The following is a 24,588-nucleotide window of genomic DNA, read 5'->3' as shown; positions in this document are numbered from 1 at the left end:
TGTATCTAACCCTTAATGGGTATTGACTTCGGTTTCAGATTTCTCTTGAAATAGCTGTAAATGAGTCAGTATATTTTTGACTTCTTGTCTTCCTCATAATGTTTCATGTGAAAAGCTTTTCGAGCCTTTTCTTTCTTTGCAATTTGGACTGGAAGTCCATTAGAAAACTTTGGGGCTGAGGTCATCCTAAATGCTAAATTCCTCCCTCAGATCCTCTTTTTACCAGTTAAAAATTTATATATATAATATATATATTTACAATGTGTATATCATATTTGTACATATATGTTTATATTATATATTTGTTCACTGTGACAGATTTTGAAAAGTCTGTTAATTAGTACCTTGAATGATTTACATATATTCCATTATACACATGTCCAAACATAAATATACACACACACGTGTATGTATGTATGCATATACATGCATGTACACACACATACCACCTCCCCTGTTCATTGCCCATCTTCTAAAATGAATGGTCTCTACCATTGCTTCCCCTGCCTTTGCCACTCACTTGTACCTTGGCTGCCTGCCACCTGGCCTCTCATCACCACTTGACAAAATGTTCTCTACTGAAGAACATTGCCATGTTCTATAACCTCTGCTCACTACATAACCTCTTCATTGTTCCTCATCTCCCTCTTGAACTTCTCCTCCATTACACACTCTTCTGACCTGGTCTCTGTGATGTGATTAAAGGGCGCACCCTGGGGCAAATATTCTGCTTTACGCCTCTCTCTCTGCAGGCTCATTCCCTGTCTCTACTTCTAGCTTCACAGATTATGTGCACATCTAGAAGGATGTTCTGTTATTCCCTCAAGCTTAACGTGTCTGAAATATAGCTCATTATCTTCCATGAGGATCTTCCCTAGCTTCTCTTCTTCTGAAAAAGATATGAAAACCTGAGTCATCTCACTCCTTTCTTTTTTTTAAATTTTGTTAGATATATTTTTCCCCTATTTATTTTTTTAAAAATGTTACATTAAAAAAATATAAGAGGTCCCCATATACCCCCCACCCCCCTCACCCCACTCCTCCCACATCAACAACCTCTTTCATCATTGTGGCACATTCATTGCATTTGGTGAATACATTTTGGAGCACTGCTGCACCACATGGATTATAGTTTACATTGTAGTTTGACTTCACACTCACATTCCATCAGTCACCTAGTATTATTGATTCATTCTTTAAAAATGTTTTGAGGGAAGCAGATTTGGCTCAATGGATAGAGTGTCCACCTACCACATGGGAGGTCCAGGATTCAAAACCAGGGCCTCCTGACCCGTGTGACGAGCTGGCTGACATGCAGTGCTGATGCATGCAAGGAGTGCAGTGCCACGCAGGGGTGTCCCTCGCATAGGGGAGTCCCACGTGCAAGGAGTGCACCCCATAAGGAGAGCTGCCCAGTGCAAAAAAAGTACAGCCTGCCCAGGAATAGCACTGAACACAAAGAGAGCTGATGCAGCAAGATGATGCAACAAAAGGAGACACCAATTCCAGGTGCTGCTGCCAAGGATACAAGCAGACACAGAAGAATACACAGCACATGGACACAGAGAGTAGACAACTGGAGGGGGGGGACGGGAAAGGGTAGAGAAATTTAAAAATTAATTTAAAAAATGTTTTGCATTTGTGAAATATTTCAAACATACAGAAGGGTACAGAGAATAAACACCTATTTAACCACCCCTCAGACCCAACAAATGTAATATTTTGCCATACATCATATTTTTTCAAGAAATAAAACATTATTGGGAAGCAGATGAAGCTCAAGTGATTGGGCTCCCATCTACCATATGGGAGGTCCAAGGTTAGATTCCCAGGGCTTCCTGGTGAAGGCAAGCTGGCCTAAGCGGAGAGCTAGCCCATGCAGGAATGCTAGCCTGTGCGGTGAGTTGGCCCAAGTGGAGAGCTGGCACAGCAATACGATGCAACAAGACAAAGAGACACAGAGGAGGGACAATAAGAGATGCAGCAGACCAGGTAGCTGAGGTGGTGCAAGAGATTGCACACTTCCTCCTACTCTGGAAGGTCCCAGGATTAGTTCCTGGTGCAACCTAAAGAGAAGACAAGCAGACACAGAAGTACGCACAATGAATGGACATAGAAAACAGATAACAGGGGCAGGGGGAGAGGTGGAGAAATAAATAAATCTTTAAAAAACAAAAAATGCTATCAATTCATTAAAAGTCACCTTTGTACCTATCCTCAGTCTTATTGCCCATTCCCTTATAGGCAACCACTATTTAAAGTCTGTGTATAGGGAAGCAGATGTGGCTCAAGCAATTATGCTTGCACCTACCACATGGGAAGTCCACGGTTCTGTTCCCGGTACCTCCTAAAGAAGACAATGAGCTGTTGCAATGAGCAGGAGCAGCAAGCTGACTCAACAAGATGACACAATAAGAGACACAAGAATAAAAACAATGAGAGACACAACAAAGCAGGGAACAGAGATGTCTCAAGCAATTAGGTGCCTCCCTTCCATATCGGAGGTTCTGGGTTCGTTTCCCAGTGCCTCCTAAAGAAACAAGGAAGATGAACAGACACAGCAAGTGCAAACAATGAGGGGGTGGGGAGAAATAATAAATAAATATTTTTTAAAATGTCTGTGTATATTCTTCCCATATAATTTATTTTTACTTTTATTAGATATGAATTTCTTCACAAATAATATTAGCATTATTTGTCTTTCTAAATTTTACATCAATGGTATAATGCACATTTTGTTCTATAATTTGCTTTTAAAATCCAACATTATTATTGGGAAGCAGATGTGGCTCAACTGATAGGGTGTCTGCCTACCACATACGAGGTCCAGGGTTCGAACCAGGGCCTCCTGGCCCATGTGGTGAGCTGGCCCACATGCAGTGCTGCCATGTGCAAGGAGTGCCATGCCATGCAGGGGTGTTCCCTGTGTAGGGGAGCCCCATGCATAAGGAGTGCGCCCTGCAAGAGAGCTGCCCTGTGCAAAAAAAGCGCAGAATGCCCAGGAGTGGTGCCGCACACACAGAGAGCTGACACAGCAAGAGACACAAGGAAAAGAGACAGAGTTTCCCGGTGCCACTGACAAGAATGCAAGCAGACACAGAAGAACACACAGTGAATGGACACAAGAGAGCAGACAATGGCGGGAGGAAGGGGAGAGAAATAAATAAATTTTTAAAAATCTTTAAAAACACATTATGATTTTGAGTGTTATCCATATCTAGTTTATTCCTTTGAACTACTATATACTAACCCATCCTAGTGTAATTTATCCATTCTTATTGACTTTTTAGATTGTGCCTAATTTTTCACCATTACAGCCAATTCTAGAATAAACATTCTTGTACATTTCTTCTTGTGCACATATGTAAGAGTTTACCTGGGGTTTATACTCTCAAATAAAATTGCTGATTGTAGGCAGGCCCATATTTACCCTTCTCATAAACCATAAATTAGCATATGCTTTCTCAAAGTGGTGGTACATTCCCATGAGCAATTTAAGAAAATTCCCCTTCTCCCCATCCTCATGAATACTTGGTGTTATCAGCTTTTCTTCTAAAAGCATTGAAGTTCTGTTTTCATATTTAAGTATTTAATTAACTTTGGATTTATTTTTGTGCAAGGTTTGTGTAGTGATATAATACTAATCTCTTCAAATTTGAACAAATTACTCCAGCACTAGAATAAAGACTCCATCCTTTCTCTTCTTATTTATGAAGTTACCTCTGTCAATACCAAGTTTCCATATGGGTAGGTCTGTTTCTGGGTCCCCTGTTCTATTCCATTGAATTACTTATCTATCTATCCTATGCCAAGACCACACTGCCTTTCTTCATTGCCATACCTTTATAATAATTCATCATATCTGGTAAGGAAAATCTTCACATATTGTTCTTCAAAACATTTTGGTTATTAGCCATTTTCTCTTCCATAAGATTAGTAGGATCAACTTGTCAAGTTTCACTGAAAAAAATCTTTAGGGATTTTTATTGGAATTGTATTGAATTTATAGATTGATTGGAGAACTAACTTCTATTACAGCAAGTCTTCCCATCACTGAGCATAGTATACAGCTCTCTTGATTAAAGTCTTATAGTTTTCACCACGAAAATTTTTTTTTTATTGACTTTGTAATAATATTACATTAAAAATATATATGTGAGGTCCCATTCAACCCCCCCCCACCCCCCCTCTCCCCCCCCCCAACAACACTCGTTCCCATCATCATGACACATCCATTGGATTTGGTAAGTACATCTTTGGGCACCTCTGCACCTCATATACATTGGTTCACATCATGGCCCATACTCTCCTCTATTCCATCAAGTGGGCCCTGTGAGGATTTACAATGTCCGGTGATTACCTCTGAAGCACCATCCAGGGCAGCTCCATGTCCCGAAGACGCCTCCACCTCTCATCTCTTCCTGCCTTTCCCCATACCCTTTGTCCATTATGTCCACTTTTCCCAATCCAATGCCACCTCTTCTATGTCACCACGAAAATTTAAGTTAACTTTTGTTAAATGAACAAAGCTAGTTATTTAATGACTTTTGCCCTATTGTGAAGAGGATTTTTTCTATATTGTTTACAATTAATTTATTGAAGTATATCACTCATACATAAACATACATAAACAATAAGTGTATAATAATAGTTGTGAACTTACAAAACAAAACAAACATATATAACATCATACAGGACTCTCATAACTCACCCTACCACCAATAACTTGCATTGTTATTAAACCTTTTTAACTAATGATTAAAGAGCATTGTCAAAATATTACTACTCACCAAAGTATTTTCCCCCAACCAACCCTAGTATTATCTTTATCTCATTTATATATGAACATACATAAACAATTAAGTGTATAGTAAAAATTGTGAACTTACAAAGCAAAGATGCATAACATCATACAGGTGTCCTATACATCAACCCCCCACCAACACCTTGCATTTTCATGAGATGTTTGTTACAAATTATGAAAGAATATTGTCTAAATCTTACTACTAATCATAGTTCTTATCATATTTTGGTGTGTTTTTCCCCCAACCCACTCTATTATTATTTTTAAAATATATTTTTTATGACAGAAGTTATAAACTTATAAAACAATCATGCACATATGCAGAATTCCCAAACAATACCCCTCCATCAACACACCACACTGTAGTGGATCATTTGCTACATATAAATAATATCATATGATTGTTACCATGTCCACAGTGTATATTTGGCTCACATTTTCCATACTGCCTCATTACCAACACTGTACATCTTTGGCATAGATGCAAGAATATTATATTATTAGTACTAACCACAGTCCATAGGTCACTCCAGCTGTATTTTTCCCATGCTTCTCCACATTCTCAACACCCTGCAGCAGTGATGTACATTTGCTCTAGTTCACAAAGGACACTCTTGCATCTATACCATCAAACACAATTCTCATCCACCTCTTGGTTTACCATGCTATTCAGTTCCTCGATTATTCTCTAGCATTCTGTCAGTTGGTATTTACATACCTAGGCTACCATTTTCAGTCACATCACCATTTATAAACTAGCTAGTTACTCACTACCTGTTATCATCCTCTCTATCCATTTCCACACTTTTACAGTAAAGCTAATTAAACTTCTACATACATTAAACATCAGTAGTCCACTCAGTCCTCCTCTTATCCTTTAAGAATCCAACACCTACCACCAGGTTTTGAGGATATTTTCCTAGAATTTTTTCTAGACGTTTTATGGTTCTTGCTTTTATTTTTAGGTTTTTGATCCATTTTGAGTTAATTTTTGATTAAAGTGTGAGATAGGTGTCCTCTTTCCTTCTTTCAGCTCTGGATATCCAATTCTTTAGGTATCATTTGTTGACTAGATTGTTCTGCCTGTTTGACTGGCTAGTCAAAAATCACTTGACCATACATGTGAGGGTCTGTTTCTGAACCAACAATTTGGTTCTATTGGTCTATTGTTTCTGTCTTTAGGCCAGTACCATGCTGTTTTTACCACAATAGCTAGGTAATAAGATTTAAAGTCTGGAGATGAGTGTTCGCTTTTCCTTTTTATGACATGTCTTGATATTTAGGATCCTTTACCCTTCCAAATAAATTTGATGATTGTTTTCATTTTTTCCTTTAATGCTGGTGGAATTTTTATCTAGATTGCATTGAATCTATATAGCAATTTGAGTAGAATTGACATCTTAATGATCTTTAGTCTTCCAATCCATGAGCATGGAATGTTCTTCCAGTTATTTAGGCCTTTTTTGATTTCTTTTAACATTGAGTTGCAGTGTTCTGAATAGAAGTGCTTTACATCATTGGTTAAGTTTATTCTTGACTATTTGAGTTTTATCTGTCATTTTATTTTCACTACTTTTACACTTTTAGTTACTTTTATTAATATAATCTTCATTTCTAGACTCTCTTCCAGGGCTCTCTCTCCTGTCTTTTCTTTTCAGGCTTTTGCACACCCTTTAGTATTTCCTGAAAATCTGGTCTCTTGCTTAGAAATTCTCTCAGTTTCTGTTCATCTGTGAATATTCTAATCTTGCCCTCATTTTTGAAAGACAGTCTTGCTGGATATAAAATTCTTGGTTGGAAATTCTTCTCTTGTAGTATCTTAAGTATATCAGACCACTGTCTTCTTGTCTCCATGGTTTCTGGTGAGAAATCAGCACTAAATCTTATTGGATATCCCTTATATGTTATGCATTGCTTTTCTTTTGCTGTTCTCAGAATTCTTTCTTTGTATTCGTCATTTGACATTCTGATGAGCATGTGTTTTGGAGTTGGTCTATTTGGATTTTTTCTGATGGGAAATTTTCTACCATTATCTCTTCAAATATTCCTGCTGCCCCTTTTCCCTTCTCTTCTCCTTCTGGAACACCCGTGACATGTATGTTTGCATTTCTTTTGCTGTCATTTAGTTCCCTGAGACCTTGTTCAATTTTTTCCATTCTTTTCTTCATCTGTTCTTTTGTGTGTTGACTTTCAGAGGCCATTTCATCCAGTTCACCAATCCTTTCTTCTGCCTTCTCAAATCTGTTATGATATGATTCCAGTATGTCTTAAATTTCATTTATTGTACCTTTCAATCCCATAAGATCTGCTATTTTTCTATGTATACTTTCAAATTCTTCTTTGTGCTCATCTAGTGTCTTCTTAATGCCCTTAATCTCTTTAGCCATCTCACTGAATTTATTAAGGAGATTTGTTTGAACATCTATGATTAGTTGTCTTAACTCCTTTATGTCATCTGGAGGCTTATTTTGTTCCTTTAACTGGGCCATAACTCCCTATTTCTTGATGTGGATTATAATTTTTTGTTGGTGTCTTCTTATCTGGCTTACTAGAGTATTTATTCTGGGTGCAGCTTTTCTCTTTAGTTTAGGGTTTCTTGCCCTTTCTCCCTTGCTCATGGTGCAGGAAGATCCAAGCATGTAGTTGGTGCTGTAAGTTGTGGAGTCTCAAGCTGCCCTCATTGCACCAGGGAACAATGAAGCTTCTTCCAACTTTCTCCTTGCCAGGGTAGGGACAGAGCCACAGCTATATGGAATAATCTAAGTCATGGAGGCCTAGGCTGTAGTTTTGCAGAGAAATTGATGAAGCTTCATGCCCCTTTCTCCCCTGCCTGGGTAAGGATGGAGCTGCAGGTGTGGGCAGTAGTCTATGCAGTGCAGGTCCAAGATGACCACAGTTGCCCTGGTAGACTTCTGTGCCAGCCAAAGTTAACTGCAGTTACCTGGATAGGCTGGTGCAGTGCCCACCAGTCCCTCACACCCTGACAGATGTGGGGTTGAAGCCTAGGCTAGGGTCGCAGGCCAACTGGGTGAAAGAAACTGGTTCCTACCATTATTGAGATCTTCAGTCAGCCTGTTTTCCCCTCAGGCTGGGGGTGGAGTCAAAATGGTGGCCCCTGGCCTCTTTCCAACTTGGGCTGATTCATACCCCAGCCATTCCCAGTGTTATATCTTAGCCAGCCGAGTCTACCAATCAGTAGCTGAAGTCGGAGACCAACCACCTCTTCCTCCCCTGTTTTTGAGAAATGGAGGTTCCAATTCAAGAGCCACAGAATAGCTCCTGGGGCAACTCGTGCTGCCAGAGTAGGATAATCCCCAGCCTCTGCAGCTTGGCAGGTAATTTCCCAGAAAGGCTGGTGTACGTCCCCACAGGTTCCTCCCTGCTGGAGGTGGCACTTGGGCCTAGGCTGGAGCTGCAATCTGACCTGAATGGAAAGAAGCTGGTCCCCACCAACACTGGGATTTTTTAGTCAGACCCATTTCCCCTCGTGCCAAGCACAGAGTTAAAATGGCAGCTCCCTGGCCTCTTTCTGATTTGGACAGGCTCAAACTTTAGCTGTTCTCAGGATTATACTTTAGCCCACTGAATTTACTCATCAGTAGCTGAAATTGGTGCCCAACTGCCTCTTCTTCCCCTGTTTTTGGGAAGTGGAGCTTTCAATTCCAGCTGCAGAACAGCTCTTGAGGTGGCTTGTGCCTCCAGTGGAGGATGGGCACAGCCTCTGTGGTGTGGAGCACTCTACTTATGAGTCTTCTCTGCAGGTGGGCAATCTCTTCCTTACATTCCTTCAAGGATGTTGCAGGATGCTCTTCTGGCCTCCTGGAGCCCCCAAACAGGTGCTTCAGCTAGTTCCAGAGAGCTCTGTGTGTTTACTAACTGCCCTGTAGCAGGAGCTGACTCTAGGCGCTCCTTACTCCACTGCCATCTTGCTGGTTCTTTTCTATATTATTTTTAGTTAATCATTGTTGGTTATACAAACTATTGAATTTTAAGTGCTGATCTGGTATCCAGCAATCTTGATGAATCATCTTATTTGTTCTAATAAGTTATGGATCGTCTTGTGTTTTCTAAGTACACAATCATATTTTCTGTAAGTAACAACAGTTTTGTTTCTCCTTTCCAATTCTTATACCTCTTTTTTTTTTTTTTTTTTTTTTTACTGTGTTGGCTGGGACCTGCAGGACAATGTTGAATGGTAGGGACAAATCCTACATTAATGAAAATATTTCTAAAGTGTTAACATTAAGGATGATATTTGCTGTATGTTTTTGTAGATGCCCTTTACCAACTTAAGGATGCTCCATTCTATCCCAAGCTTGCTAAAGTTTTTATCATGAATGAGTGATGAATTTTATCAGATGCTCTTTTTCTGCATCTATTGATATGGTCACATATTTTTCTCTTCAATCCATTAACGTGGTGATTTATATTCAAAGGTTTTCCAGTGTTGAACTATTCTTGCATTCCTGAGATCATTTGGTTCTTTCTTCACAATGCACAATATCAATTATTTTATTTTCATTCCCACTGTCACCACTCTATTTTTTAGCAGTTGTTAATTGCTATGGATTACACATTGTGGTCAATTAAGTCTTTCCTAAAGACTCTTTGTATCGTGTCCTTCTGCTTTGAAACTCTCACACAGAAACTCTGCATCCATTAAGCAATAATTTTCCATGCCCACCATCATTTCTAACAGCATTTCTATTAAGGTTGCCAGACTTAGCAAATAAAAATACAGGACTCCTGGTTAAATTTGAATTTCAGATAAACAGTTTTTATCCCATAAATGCTTGAGATATCCTTATATTGAAAATTATTCATTGCTTATCTGAAATGGGAACTTAACTAATCATCCTGTATTTTACCTATTAAACTATTTTATCTACTTTCTATACTGTGAAAATTCCCAGTTTATAAGTCCCATCCCAGGTTCTCAGTGTCCTTTGCAGTAAGGTTGCAAGCATATGACCTTGACTTTGCTTTCAGTAGATTTAGATTAGGTGGTAAGGATGATGATTAAACCAGGTTCTGCATGGAGCATCCATTTTGCCTTAAATAGGTGATGAAAGAAGTGGGTCCTGATTTTTTTTTTTGGTGTTGACAGCAGTGGCAAAGCAATGTTTTTTTTTAGTGAGGTTCAATATTACCATGTATGTACAACTCGAGGAAGTTCTATTTATATAAATTATTATATCTTTTTCATCAAGCCCATTCTGTGGCCTGATTTGAAGCTTTGCTCTGGTAGCTTAGCCTTGATTATCCAGTCCCACCAACAGTTCCATGAAAGATCCACTATCCTTTAATAAACTCCTTTTCTGCTTAATCTTCCAGTCAGCTTCCGTTGCTTGCAACTAAGACACTGTATGATAGGCAGTATGTATCAAGAGCCTTAAAAAATGTGCATATCCTGTGAGTCTCCATTCTAAGACTAACTCAAATATGCATTTTATTTTTATTTTTTTATTTTTTAAAGATTTATTTATTTATTTAATTTCCCCCCCTCCCCTGGTTGTCTGTTCTTGGTGTCTATTTGCTGCGTCTTGTTTCTTTGTCCGCTTCTGTTGTCGTCAGCGGCACGGGAAGTATGGGCGGCGCCATTCCTGGGCAGGCTGCTCTCTCTTTTCATGCTGGGCGGCTTTCCTCACGGGCGCACTCCTTGCGAGTGGGGCTCCCCCACGCGGGGGACACCCCTGCGTGGCACGGCACTCCTTGCGCGCATCAGCACTGCACCTGGCCAGCTCCACACGGGTCAAGGAGGCCCGGGGTTTGAACCGCGGACCTCCCATGTGGTAGACGGACGCCCTAACCACTGGGCCAAAGTCCGTTTCCCTCAAATATGCATTTTATAGTGTGGATAAAGATGTGTGTACAAAGACGTTCATCCAAGTATAATTTAGAAGACTGAAAAATTGGAAACAAACTTCTAACATTAACAAAATGTTTGAGTAAATTATGGCAAATCTAGATATTGGGACACTGCAGTCATGAAACAATCAGAGAAAGATTTAAGGACATGGGAAAGAGACAAAATCATGAAACAAAATTTTATATATGTGGTATATAATCTTTATCATGCAAAAGAGGGGAGCAGATAAAAGGTGGAAGAAAGTATACCAAAATGAGGTTGCACTGGGTCATCAGCTTATTTCCCGCTTTCTTATACTTTAAGATTTATTTTTACAATGAATAAGAATTTCTTGTGTAATCATAAAAAGAAGTCCCTTCTCTAATGCTGATGAAGGACCTACAATTCCACCAGCCAGACACATTTTCATTGTGTCAATATACTAGGTGAATTTTGTGGGGGTGGGAATTGCAGAGGCATGGGATTTTAGAGTAACATCCCAAGTTAGGTAATCGGGATAGAAGAGCAAAAAAACTCACTTGTCCTTTATATAGCATTCAGAAAAGAGTTCTGGGAGAAATGGCCCAAGTCCCTCGAGGGGAATCTCACTGTTGATTCTGATTTTTTGGTTTTCACCTGCTAAAGAGCCCCTTCACTTCCTTCTGGCATCCATTTTGGGAATCCCTCTTGTATAAGGTGGCACAGGCTAGACAGGCAGATCTAAATATTATAATCTTCAGCACAATAATAAAAAGTCCTATTTCTCAGACAGAGATAAGTAGGCCTTGGGAAGAGTATAATATGTAAATCAACAAGGTACATCTTCTGAGGTGTCCATTTTACTAGACGAGTAATTTTAAATGGTATTTTTATAAAATAAACTCTGATTATTGAGTAGAAAGCACACTTTGCATGGATTTTTCAAATAAAACCTAAGACTTGAATGAAATTTTATGCTTAAAATATTGATATGCCTCTGCTTTGGGATACTTCTGTAAAAAAGTATGGCAAGTACAGAAGGCCATGCATTTGCTTCTCTGTTAGGTAGGTATTCAATTTCTTCCTGTATCTGAACAATTAAGTTCTTCATAGTTCATCTCTGTCTGACTCTGCAGGGAGCTCCAGGGTGATAACTGAGAATAAAGCCCATTTTATTTAACAACTCAAGATTTATTTAGCACACAAAGTATACAAGGAGTAATGATTTCTTTTTTCCCCCTCAAAGCTCGTGGTATAAGTTTTTCTCCTTTGCCTATTTGGTTTATGCCCATTGAGTTTTGTGTGAGACTGGAAAATGTGCTATTTTGATTTAACTTTACGTGACACCGGAAACTGAGTGGCATTAGAAGAACCTTTCTTAGCGGGGCTTTCCGGATGACTGTGATTGCAGTAAATCCTCAATTACAACTTGTAGGTACCTCTTTCACAGCTTTTTAAACAAGTCTTAGTCCTCTTGTAACATTTTCCTCCAAACCCTACCAGTGACCTCTGCTCTCCAAAGTGGATTATAGGGCATTTCTGACTGAACTGTGAAACACGCTGAGATTCTAGAAAGGCAGGCCATGTGACACCCTAAAGCAATAAACAGAGGTCCATTTATTCACTCATTATTTCAACAACATTTATTAAGTGCCCATTATGTACTGTTGTTGATTCCAGGAATTCAATATTGAGCCACAGCTGACCCCATCCTGGCTCTTACAGAGCCATTATCTAGTGCAGGAGATAGGTCTCAATAAGGCACAAATGCATTAATAATTACAATTAGAGTAACATAGATCGGTCTTCATAGCTTTAGTGTATGGACAAGAGTGTCTGGCATATTGGATTATTATTCTCATCTCTTCCATCTTTGTATAAGAGAATTATACTTATGTACTCTTTGCCACGTGACTTTGCAGTACCTCCCACCCAGCAGAATAGGTGGAGTAAATTTCCCCATCCCATTGACTTTGGGCTTGGTTATATGACTTATTTTGACCAATGGAAAATAGGCCAGCATGATAATGGATCAGTTCTGAGTGGAGGCTTTAAGAAGCATCCTGTATTTTTGTTCCTCTCTTGCTGAACCTGAGCCTAGGAAGCCAAGCTAGTTGAATCCGATAGACCCACAGTCACCTCAGAACAGTGAGCAAGAGATAAAAGGTGGTGGTTGCAAGGATCTGGGGTTTGGGTTTTTTTGTTGTTGTTACTGTAGCAAAACATGACAGTCCATCAGTTAAATATTTACTGAGTACCTACTATATGCCAGGCACTGGGCTAGCGGCTGAGATTAAAATGGGTAGCAAAAACAGTGATCTCATAAAAATTACTGACTACCACTTACTTTTTTTTTCCTCATTATTTCTTTTTATTTGCTCCTTAACGTGGAGCCAACACAGATGTACTAAGAATGTTCGAGATCACAATGTTTTGTCTAGTCTTGAGTTTCCACATCCTGCCAAACCCCTCATCCCTACCCTACCTCCAACATTCTTAAGCCTCTCTTGGACTCCCAGAACAGAGGTGTTACTATGCCCTTTTCATTTCCAAAGGCATGGACAAACTGTCTCCCTTGGGAAGAGTTTCCTTGCCAGTTCCCAGGAGTCAAAAAAAGATTGAAACCTCCCCATATTTTAAAATTCTGTCTTCAGTAATGAAAAACTTTCCAATAATTTAGTGCTTATAATGTGTTTCATAGCTGTAAACAGATAATGCCTTATGGCCTGGCCACTTGCTATATGAAAGTTCAGCATGATCAAAGCATGCAGGGTAGAGGTCTCCCCAGCTTAGTTTTATAAAGAAGAGACATTCATCACTCCCCAAAGCTTTGAAGTGGAGGCAGAAATGATAGGGCCTCTGTTTGGCTCCTACTTATTAAAAAATTACAGCAAAGGATGCTGTATTAGTCAGCCAAAGGGGTGCTGATGAAAAATGCCAGAAATGGGTTGGTTTTATAAAGGTATTCATTTGGGGTAGGAACTTACAGATACCAGGCCGTAAAGCATAAGTTCCTTCCTTCACCAAAGTCTATTTTCCATGTTGAAGCAAGATGGCTGCTGATGTCTGCAAGGGTTCAGGCTTCCTGGGTTACTCCCTTCCTCAGTCTTCTGTCTGGGTTCAGGGTTCTTCTCTTTCCAGGGCTTGCTTCTTCCTGAGTTCAGGGATTCTCTCTTCCTGGGGTCAGCTTCTCTTTCCTCTGTGAGCTTACTTCCTGGGGCTCCAGTTTAAGGCTTCAGCATCAAACTCCAACATCAAAAACCCTCAACTCTGTCCTTTGCCATGCCTTTTATCTGTGAGTCCCCACTCACCAAGGGGTGGGGACTTAATGCCCTAATGACGTGGCCCAATCAAAGCCCTAATCATAACTTAACCATGCCAGGTACAGACCAGATTACAAACATAATCTAATATCTATTTTTGGAATTCATAACCATATCAAACTGCTATAGATGCCAAAAACATTGTTTACATTGTCTTATTTAATCAACCCAATACTCCTAAAATGTATTCATTTAAAACATTTTTCTGACCTATGATGTGCTAGACACGATTCCAGGTACTTGGACTCTACCATTAAATAAGAGAGTCAATTTAATAACTAGGTGGTCTTGGGCAAACTCCTTACCATTCTTGAGGCTCAGTCTCCTCCTCTACAAAACCAGGATAAAACCTGTCTTGAAGGATTGTTGTGAGGGTTCAGACAATGCATGTAAAATGCTTAGCCCAGTGCCAACTTAACCCACGGTTAAGTGTTCAGCAACTGCCATGGCCAGGATTTGCAACCACATCATTTTAAATTAGAATTAACTTCCAATGTAAAGTTGCAAGCATCGGAATGGTACAAAGAACACCCATGAACTCTACCCAGACTCACCTATTATTATCATCATAGCTCATTTGCACATGCTCTCTCTCTGGATACATATATTAATATGTTTTTCTGAATTACTTAAGAGTAAGTTACACAATTTATGATCCATTTCCCCTAAGTACTTCAATGTATATTTCCTAAGAATAGGGATATTATTTTACATAACCACAGCAATTATCTTAGGAAATTTAACATTGATACAATACTTTTATCTATTCTATGGCCCGTATTTCATTCAATTTTGTCACCTGACCCAATAACGTTCTTCACAGCATTAACTACACCCCTACCAGACATGATCCAGTCTAGGATCAGGTATGCATTTAATTGTCATGTCTCTTTAATCTCCTTTAATCTGGAACATTTCCACAGGGTTTGTCTTTTAGGATGTTAACACCCCACCTCACTTGTCTTTCAGTAGAAAAAGTTCCTCTGTGGTTTGTCTGATGTTTCCTCATGATTAGATTTGGTGATGCATTCTCAGCTGGAACACTACATAGGTGATGCCAGGTCCTTCTGGTGGGACATGCTGTCCATCCGCCACTCACCGGTGATGTGAATTTTGATCACTTGCTCAAAGCTTTGTCCAATTTCTTCACTGAATATTCTTTTAACTATGCAATTAACAAACGGCCTGTGGGGTAATACTTAAGACCATACAAATATCCTACTCCTAATAAAATCCATTGGTGACTCTTGTGTGAACCAATATTCCCTATAATTGCAAAATGCTAATTTTCCAAAACCAGCACTCCCTCTTATAAGCACTGTCTTCTCTTCTCTCCTGTATTATCTATTTAGTAATTTATGTTTATTACTGGTATGGATTCACGGCTTTCTGTTTTTTCAATGTTTTATAATTCATTACTGTACTTCATTATTTTGGTTCTCAGTTTATCCCAGATTTGGTCTATGTCCCCTCCAAGCTGTAGAACATACTCCCTATCACTTATTTTGAGAACTTCTTTAATGCCTGGCATAATGCTGTTTCAGGCTCATCTTATACCTTACCCCAGCCCTGGAATCATTCATCTTTCTAAGGAGCTCTGGTGCATAAAATCTTTTTATCACATCACATCTGGGTCACCCCCACAAATGCTAAAGCTTAGCTTCTGGGATTTTTATGGAAAGTTGTGTTTCTGGGGTAGGATATTTTCTGGGAAGTCACAGGAAACAAAGTTGGTTAGAAAGTTGACCAGAGAGCCAGAATTTTCTGTGGTGAGCAAGTGGGTGTTAATACGTTTCTTGATCAGAATTCTCAACAGGAAATCCCAATAGAAAGAATGGAGAACTGGGCTGAAGATTGATTTAGTAAAGATTTGATTTACTTGCTGGGGACCAAGTCTGGATTTCACAAGTAAATACCTGATTTCCTCCTACTTAATTAAAAAATTACATAAAACATCTATATCTAAATTTCTTCATCTAATACAGGAGCACAGTAGCTAAAAGAAATGTAACCAACAGAAACTCAATTTCACTTTTGTCCACTTAACATCAACTTCTGCCAGCTTTTTTTCTTTTTTGGCTAGGACAGACTACAATGAAAACAAGTTAACCTATTTACCTATTTGAGCCTCATCTCTTTTTCCTGCCCACCCTCTAGTGGAGGCGAAATGAAATCACACAATGTCCTAAACGGTGGAGGGGGCGGGGAGGGACACGGACGGACGACGACGACGACGACGACGGACGAAGACAACACACGATGCAAATTAGGTAATGAGATTACCACAGCTAGAGCTGGAAGGACTTGAAATATCTATGTCCAATCTCCTATCTTGCAGAGAGGAAATTGAGGCCCAGGGAGGGGAAAGCTACTTGCCCAAAGTCAAAGCTAATGGGTGAGCCAGAACATAGTCTGCTCTTTGGTTTGTGCCATCATTTTATAGAAATTCTTGAAAACTTTTCTATTAAAAATAATGCTGAATAGATTGCCATTTGTAATACTTTCTCAGAAATGGAGGTGGGGGCAGTCAGTAGTTATTCCAAAATACCAGACATCTGACCCCATCTCCACTTGTTTTTGAAACTGTTGAAAGGAAAAATGATTAACAAAAACTTTTCATCCAGAGAAACAGAAGTTGATGGGGATGGACTTGATCCAAGTAACGGTTCTGAGACTTCAAAGGAATTTTTATGCAGTTTTGAATGTGGGATGAGATTATAATGAAACGTGACTGCTTCAGGTCTATAATACATAGAACTCTAGTTGTAAGTTTACTGCTAACTGTTCTAAGTAGTGTATACAAGTTTAAATAAAAGACTTGAAATGCCCTTTTACTTGGTGATGGAGCTGGAAAGATTTTGGTATCTTCTCAATCTATCACAATGACATACTGCCCTGTTGTTATTAGTCTATAAATCTATCTGACAGCTATCTTTTCATCTGTAATTTGCAATTTCGTTTAACAATACGAGCCGTTACACTGCTTTATGAAGTTTGTATTTAATAACAGCAATAGCAGCTTTGTAGTGTCCTGCGCTGCCCTTTTCACGCTCATTACTTCATTCTCCAAGTAACCCTTGGGGATTATCCTCCAACTGCCGTCACTCTGGTCCAGACTACCATCACTTCTTGCCTGGACTCTCCTAACTGGTCTCCCTGCCTCTAGGTCTTACTACTTGTCAATACCATCTACCCACTCTATTCTTCAGCTGCACCCCAATGCTGCCCATTGCTCTCGGAATAATGCCCAAACTCCTGAAAGGTCCTCCACAACCCATCCCAGCTGATTTGTTTGGCCTCATCTCTTGCCATTCTCCTCATCCTTTGCGTTCTAACTCAGTGACTTTTAATATTTGCTGCTCAAATAATTTCTGACATATTTTTAAACTGACACATAAGCTTAACTTAAGACATCCTAAATTAAAATACTAGCGAGGATGTAATTTTGGCATTTTGTAAATATTAAAAAGTTATATTACTTTTAGAGGAATCTTATACCATAGCAAATAAAAATAATTTATTAAGCCCATAATTCACATATTTTGAACTTTATACCATAGCAATTTGATAGCTACCATCCCATCATTCCCTTTTTCCTTATAGCTACATTCCTCTTTTCCCATAGTTGTTTATCTTAATGCAATATTTTTATTCTTGAAAGTGTTTATATTGATCATCCTGGCATATTTTCTTGTAGTAAATATACACATATTCATGTTAAATTTTAAATTATTTTAAATTTCTAGTGACCATAAGGCTCTAAATGTTCACATTTTTCTTTGGAATGAAGTTAGCCTTACAATTATATCACTAAAAATTTGATCAAGATAAATGTAACAATATTTTAATAAATTATTCAACACAAGAAGTAAATTTTATTAGAAATTTAGCTCCAAATGAGGTGGATGGGGCCATTTTCAATTAGTTCATGTTTCTGCAAATGAATATTTCTTACTGCTTAGGAGACAGCATCAATTCTATGTTTTTTATCTTTTATGTATATAAGCGTTGAACAATCTTATAAATAAATTTAAGTAGACTAGAATGGAAGTTTTGTTATAGCAATGCCATTCAAGTCTTAGAATCCTTTCCAGGATATATTAAGATAATAACAGTGATCTATTAGCAAAATAATTTTTAATGTTTAGCTCAACCTAATTGGATCCTCTTTCAACTTTGTTGTGAGAGTAAAGAATTGGAAACCCCATTGACTTGAAAGATATTTTATTTTACACAATTTTTCTTTTTAAGTTTAATTTTCATTTTATTGTTTTTGTTTTTTCCCCCAGAAAGTAATATTTCTTCAGTCTTTAAGGACACAGCTTCTTGTACATGGCGGAGGTTGTGGAGCTGCACCTGCAGGTCTAAATTGGGGTGGTGGTGCTTCACAAGAACAGTTTCTGACCACTTTGTTGTTAATGGCACAACTCACGCAGTAATGTAGTTTCACATACAGCTTAGAAAGCACATAAGCATCGAAGACCCTTTATTCAGAAATGTCCCTGAAGGCTTTGGCCTCTATTATGTTTTGAATGCAGAACTCCTTAATGGCCTTAACCCTGGGCACTGCAGTGGATGCAGTTCGTACAGTGAGAAGGCTGCACATGGCCGTGGCCCATTTCGGCATGACCGTTGTTTCTTCTTTTCTTAGTCATCTTGGAAGTGAACATGGGAAAATTTGCCGCGTTTTTGGAGTTGTCATTTTCACAGCACCAGTATTTTGAATTCTGCCTCCATTTGTCTCTGGAGGTTTTTGTACCCTGGGGTAATGCCTCATGGTAAGTTTCAGGATGGGTGAGAAGTATGATTTTGTTTTGTAAAGGGAGAGACCGGTGATCATGAAAGTAGAGGTGGAAAGGAGATTCTGCAGGTCACTTCTTCCTCAGGCAAATGGATTTTAAGAGATCTGAGAACACATGGAAGCAGAGGATCTGGAAATTGATTCCTTTAAAACTACCCATGCCCACATATGCCTTGTAAAGTCTTCATGTACCATCAGGGGTATATGTACTTATTTTTATAGCTGCTCCAATCCAGGGGTTCTCAAATTCTACTGCCTATCAGAATTGCAAGTATGCAAATTCTGGGACCCAGCTCCAAATGGTTCTGATTCAAGAGATGTGGAGTGGGGCCCAGGATTCTGCATTCTAACTAAGCACACCTCCTCTCCCTCCCCCATATGATGCAGGTGTTTGTACACCACACTCAAGAAATCCTGGACTGGGTTTGCTGCTCCTTCTCTGCCTCATGCAAAATTCACCTTCCAGAAAATTCTCCTGATTATGGACTCTGACTTACCAAGACTAGGATCGACTTAATTCTTCTTGGTCATTATTTTAACGATTGATTTCTGCTCAGGTTAAAAAAAAAATTAGAAAATAGATTCAGTTCTGGTTTGCATTGCTTTACCAAATGTTTTGTTCTGTAAATAATTTAGGTTTCACTGGTCACTGAAAATTTAATACTTGAATTCTGTTGGGGGGGGGGGATCAGCAGATTAGCACAATTCATTCTTGTTTTTTGTTTCCCTTTCCATTTGGTTCAGGTATCTGGTCCTGACAGAGGCAATGCGCTGACATCTGCTGCAATATTGTTCCCCCAACTAGAGATGGATGGTGAGAATCTAAGGCCTTTGTTCTCCTACCAATTTTAAATTATGCTTTTGGTCTTCTTATCCAGATAATGAATAATATGCACTGCAAAATTTTGACTATTGAGTACTGCCTAATGGAAACAGTATTTACTGATCCTAATGATGAACATATTTGGGGGAAAAGGATAGGGAAAATGCTTCTCAATATACTGATTAGGGGCATAGTCAGTTGTTGAAATAATTCCAAAGGTTTTATACAGTACATGTGAAGGAATGAGTTTGGATTTTAGTCATTTATTTTAATATCTGGATATGTATAAACTTATATTGCTTATAACTTCTTCATAAGTCCCAACAGTCTAAGCTGTTTGTCTCATCTTTGAGCTTGTTTGTCTGGCTTAGTTAGATGTAATTCATGTAAAATCTTAAACAGAGGGTGCTGAGAGTTGCTATTCCAAGTTAGCAACCCTTGCTGTGGGCTGCTACTCTAAGTTAGCAACCTATGAGGACCGGGCGGGCTTCCACGGCTCGGCGGTGAGCCCCTAGGCCAACGCGTAGGCCTAGGTTCTCCAGGCGTGGGGGACGCGCGGTAAAAACCACGGAGACAGCCTGTGAGAATGAGCTAGTCCAATTTATTGCGGAAATACACTTGATTATATAAGGTCGGGTCAAGGGAGGGGTAGGAATTGGGGCGGGTAAACTACGGGGCGGTAGTGGATAGGCGGAACTGTGCAGGCAGCTATGAAGTAGGCGGTGATTAAGAAAGGGGGCAGATTATGAGTTGGCTAAGTGGACGGGACTGGCGGGAAGGATAGCAATGGCTGGAAAAGGGAGATAACAAAAGCAAGGAGGAGGGGTGAAGGGAGGCAGCAACAAGAGGGCCCAGAAAAACACTGCCATAGGCTGTGTGGTTAACTTTATTTCCAATTTCCCTGTGATGCCTTCTGTTACTAGTTTCATCATCTTTTATATTTATTTTAAATAAAATTTCTGCCTGTGGGCTGACATTATAACCAAGTTAACGTTCTATCAGATCCACAGCATGAATTGCAAAGACCAACGTACTCGAATTTTTGAGTTTCCACTGTTTTCAGAATGGCTCTACTTGCAGTCTTTTCACCAACAGAGACAATAAAGTTACTCACCATTAAATTAGAAATTAAACTTTTCTTTGAGAAAATGGATTTCATATCTTCTAATGACTTGCTAATCCCTCAAGATGTCACCAAGTTTTGTGTATAATCAAATAGTTTGCTTTTGGATAATTCAGAATACTGCTTATATCAAAGCGAGGAGGAATCAATACCTGCTTATTTGGTGAATTAGGAAACTGGGTTTCTACTTAACCTTTGACATTCTTCACATATATATTTTAAAATCAGTAAATGACATGACTTAGAGAGATGAGAAAACCAAAGAAAACCCCTTTAGTCATGTAAACATAAGGTTTGGACTGAACCATGATTCTTGTCTGTTTCCTTTATAAGACAGACTCCCTCCCTCAAGGGCTTGATACAGACTACGAACTTGATGTTTGCTGACTGATAAGACCTCAGTGCTACAAAAGAACAGAACTGGAAAACTTCTTCAGGATAAAAGCATCTGAAAGCCAGGCAGGAAGCTTCCACAGAAGAATGGCACTACTTACTAAATGCACATCATTAAATCCCAGTAGATTTTTTAGAAGGAGAGAGCATTTAAATGAATCTACTAATAAAAAGGTAATATGTGAGGGGAAAAAAGGTGCTGACTTAAGTAACTTTGGAAAATGGAGTTTTAATCAGAAACTATAAAATCAAAGACAAAAGGATTGTACATAAACACTGTACTCTAATTTACAAAGTTGTTTCTCACAGGGGCAGAGGTTAGCAGTTCTGAAACTAAATAGGTTATACTGCTATCGAACAAATAAGTAAATAGGTGATTGTGGATAATGGGAGTCAATTTTCTCACTGTTGGAGAAGGCTAGAATGATCCATGTGGTAATGAATTAAAGTTGGAGACATTGATATGAACTCATGATTAGTTCAATATAGATACAGATGGATATATACAGAAACAATTATGGATATGTGTATACACATGGATTAGTACACATACATCTATTTCCTAGCTCTGTCAAGTGCACCTAGAAGAAATGACAAGTATAACCAATACCCAGATCTTGGTTCCTAATACCATTCTCCAATAAAAGGAACTAGGGTTCCTAGGATAAATTACTGACTCTGGGGCTAGGATAGGCAATATATAAGATGAGCCTGGAGTACCTTATAATGACAGAAAGTAAGGAGGTGTTCAAACAACAACAAAAACGAAAGTATGAGGGCATTTCAGAGAGACACAGGAGGCACCTGAAAGCTCTCAGGGGCCAAAGCTGAAACAAGTTGCACAACAAAATAAATAACATAGTATTGGACTATAACCTAAAGTATAAAATAAATATCCATAAATTCATGCTCATATAAATGAATAAGCGAGGCAAAAAAGATCTATCTCTTGTACAAAAGAATTCCAATTAATTCATATAGATATGCCCCTCTCAAGGATGTGGCACTTAACTCCTTCTCCACCTTGAGTTTGGGCTGTGCTTATAGTGATTTGCTTCCAAAGAGTAGAGTATAGAAAGAGAGGAAAAAGCAACTTTATGGTGGTGAAACCTAACAAACACTACCTGAGCCAGGTGATAAGTCAAGTATGTACCCTTGATGTGATATAATGAAAAGAACAATTCACCTTTATGACCTTCCTCCCTAAAGTCTAGTCTAATCACAAGAAAAACACCAGTCAAACCTAAATTAAGGGACATTCAACAAAATACCTGATCAGTACTCCTCAAACCACCAACATCATCAAAAGCATGGAATTTCTGAGAAATTGTCACAGTCAAGAGGAGCCTAAGGAGGCATGGTGATTAAAATGTAATGTATCCTTAATAGAATCATGGAACAGAAAAAGGACACTAGGTAAAAACTAGTGAAATCCCAATAAAGTATAGAGTTTAGTTAATAGGAATGTACCGATATTGGCTCCTTAATTGTGATAAATGTACCATAATCATGTAAGGTGTTAAAAAGAGGGGAAAGTGGGCTCAGGGTATATGCAAACTCTGTGTATTACATTCACAACTTTTCTGTAAATGTAAAACTATTCTAAAATTAAAGATATATTTAAATATTAAAAATGGTGATGTGACTAAATGAAACATGGTATCCTGGCTGGATCTTGGAATTTAAAAAGGATATTAGAGGAAAAACTGGTAAAATCCAAATCAAGTCTGGAATTTACTTAATAGTAGTGTGCCAGTGTTGGCTTCTTAGTTTTGATGAATGTACCATGGTGATGTGAGATGTTAAAATTAGGTCAAACTTGTGAGGGGTTTATGGCAACTCTGTATTTTCTTTGCAATTTTCCTGTAAATCTAAAGTTAGTCCAAAATAAAAAGTTTAATTTAAAAAAAAGAAAAAGATAAAAGGCAATGTAGGTGGGTTCCTGGCCAGTGGCGCTCTATCGTGGTCCCTAGGGGAGCAGCGACAGTCTCCCAGGTACAGCGGCGGGGACTGGGAGGGAGTGAGGGTTCAACAGTGAGCCCCTGATGCTAATGACTATGCTTGTGAGCTGATAAGCCTAAAATAAGAACAAGGCCTAGAGCAACATTGTGCCTGGGAATTTCCTCCTGTCAGCCTTCATGTTACTCAAATGTGGCCAGTCTCGAAGCCAAACTCAGCATGTAAATGCAATGCCTTCCCCCCAGCGTGGGACATGACACCCGGGGATGAGCCTCCCTGGCACCGAGGGACCACTATCAACTACCAACTGATGATGCAACTGGAAAATGACCTTATACAGAAGGTTCAAAGCGGATCAGCAGAATATCCACGTCTACATAAAATAACATGACTTTAAAAGGCTGTTTGACCTAAAGTAAGGGGGAAATGGAAAGGAGAAATGAGTTTATATGGCTACGAGTTTCTAAAAAAGAGTCTGGAGGCTGGCAGAAGGATTGCCCTCATGCACAACTGAGCAGAGTCAGAGAGACAGATAAAGCAGATACAACCCCCAGATATTGGTTCCTTTGAGGGCTAAAGAGACCCATGGGAGTTATGGTCATGGCCGATGGGGTTAACTACCAGGTCAGATGGCCCCTCTTTGGAAATGGTGTTTATGTGTGATGAATCTGGACTCAAATGGGATCTTCCTTCATAAAACTTTCATGCTAATGTGCTGGAGGTGCAGTTAATGTTGGGGTTTAAGATATATTTAGGGGATTTGAATCTCTGGACTGGCAAGGTGATAGCCAGGTCCTGAGCCTCAACAGACTCCAGCACCTACAATCTGATTTATTGGACTTACCACACTCAGCTAAGATGGAGTTGAAGAAGGACAACCACCACACCATGGAGCCTAGCGTGATTACAACTGAAAGTGGGAGGATTGCATCCAGCATCCAGGTGGAATCTGAGCCTCCTCTTTTTTTTTTTTTTTTTTTTTTTTTTAATTTTTTTATTTTTTATTGACTTTGTAATAATATTACATTAAAAATATATATGTGAGGTCCCATTCAACCCCACCCCCCCCCTCCCCCCCCCCCCCAACAACACTCGTTCCCATCATCATGACACATCCATTGGATTTGGTAAGTACATCTTTTTTTTTTTTTTTTTTTTTATTGACTTTGTAATAATTTTACATTAAAAATATATATGTGAGGTCCCATTCAACCCTACCCCCCCACCCCCCCCTCTCCCCCCCCCCCCCCAACAACACTCGTTCCCATCATCATGACACATCCATTGGATTTGGTAAGTACATCTTTGGGCACCTCTGCACCTCATATACATTGGTTCACATCATGGCCCATACTCTCCTCTATTCCATCATGTAGGCCCTGTGAGGATTTACAATGTCCGGTGATTACCTCTGAAGCACCATCCAGGGCAGCTCCATGTCCCGAAGACGCCTCCACCTCTCATCTCTTCCTGCCTTTCCCCATACCCTTTGTCCATTATGTCCACTTTTCCCAATCCAATGCCACCTCTTCTAT

Source organism: Dasypus novemcinctus, chromosome X, assembly GCF_030445035.2.
Source record: "Dasypus novemcinctus isolate mDasNov1 chromosome X, mDasNov1.1.hap2, whole genome shotgun sequence".
NCBI lineage: Eukaryota > Metazoa > Chordata > Mammalia > Cingulata > Dasypodidae > Dasypus > Dasypus novemcinctus.
The sequence above is the reverse complement of the archived record's forward strand: the minus strand, read 5'-3'. Positions refer to the sequence as shown.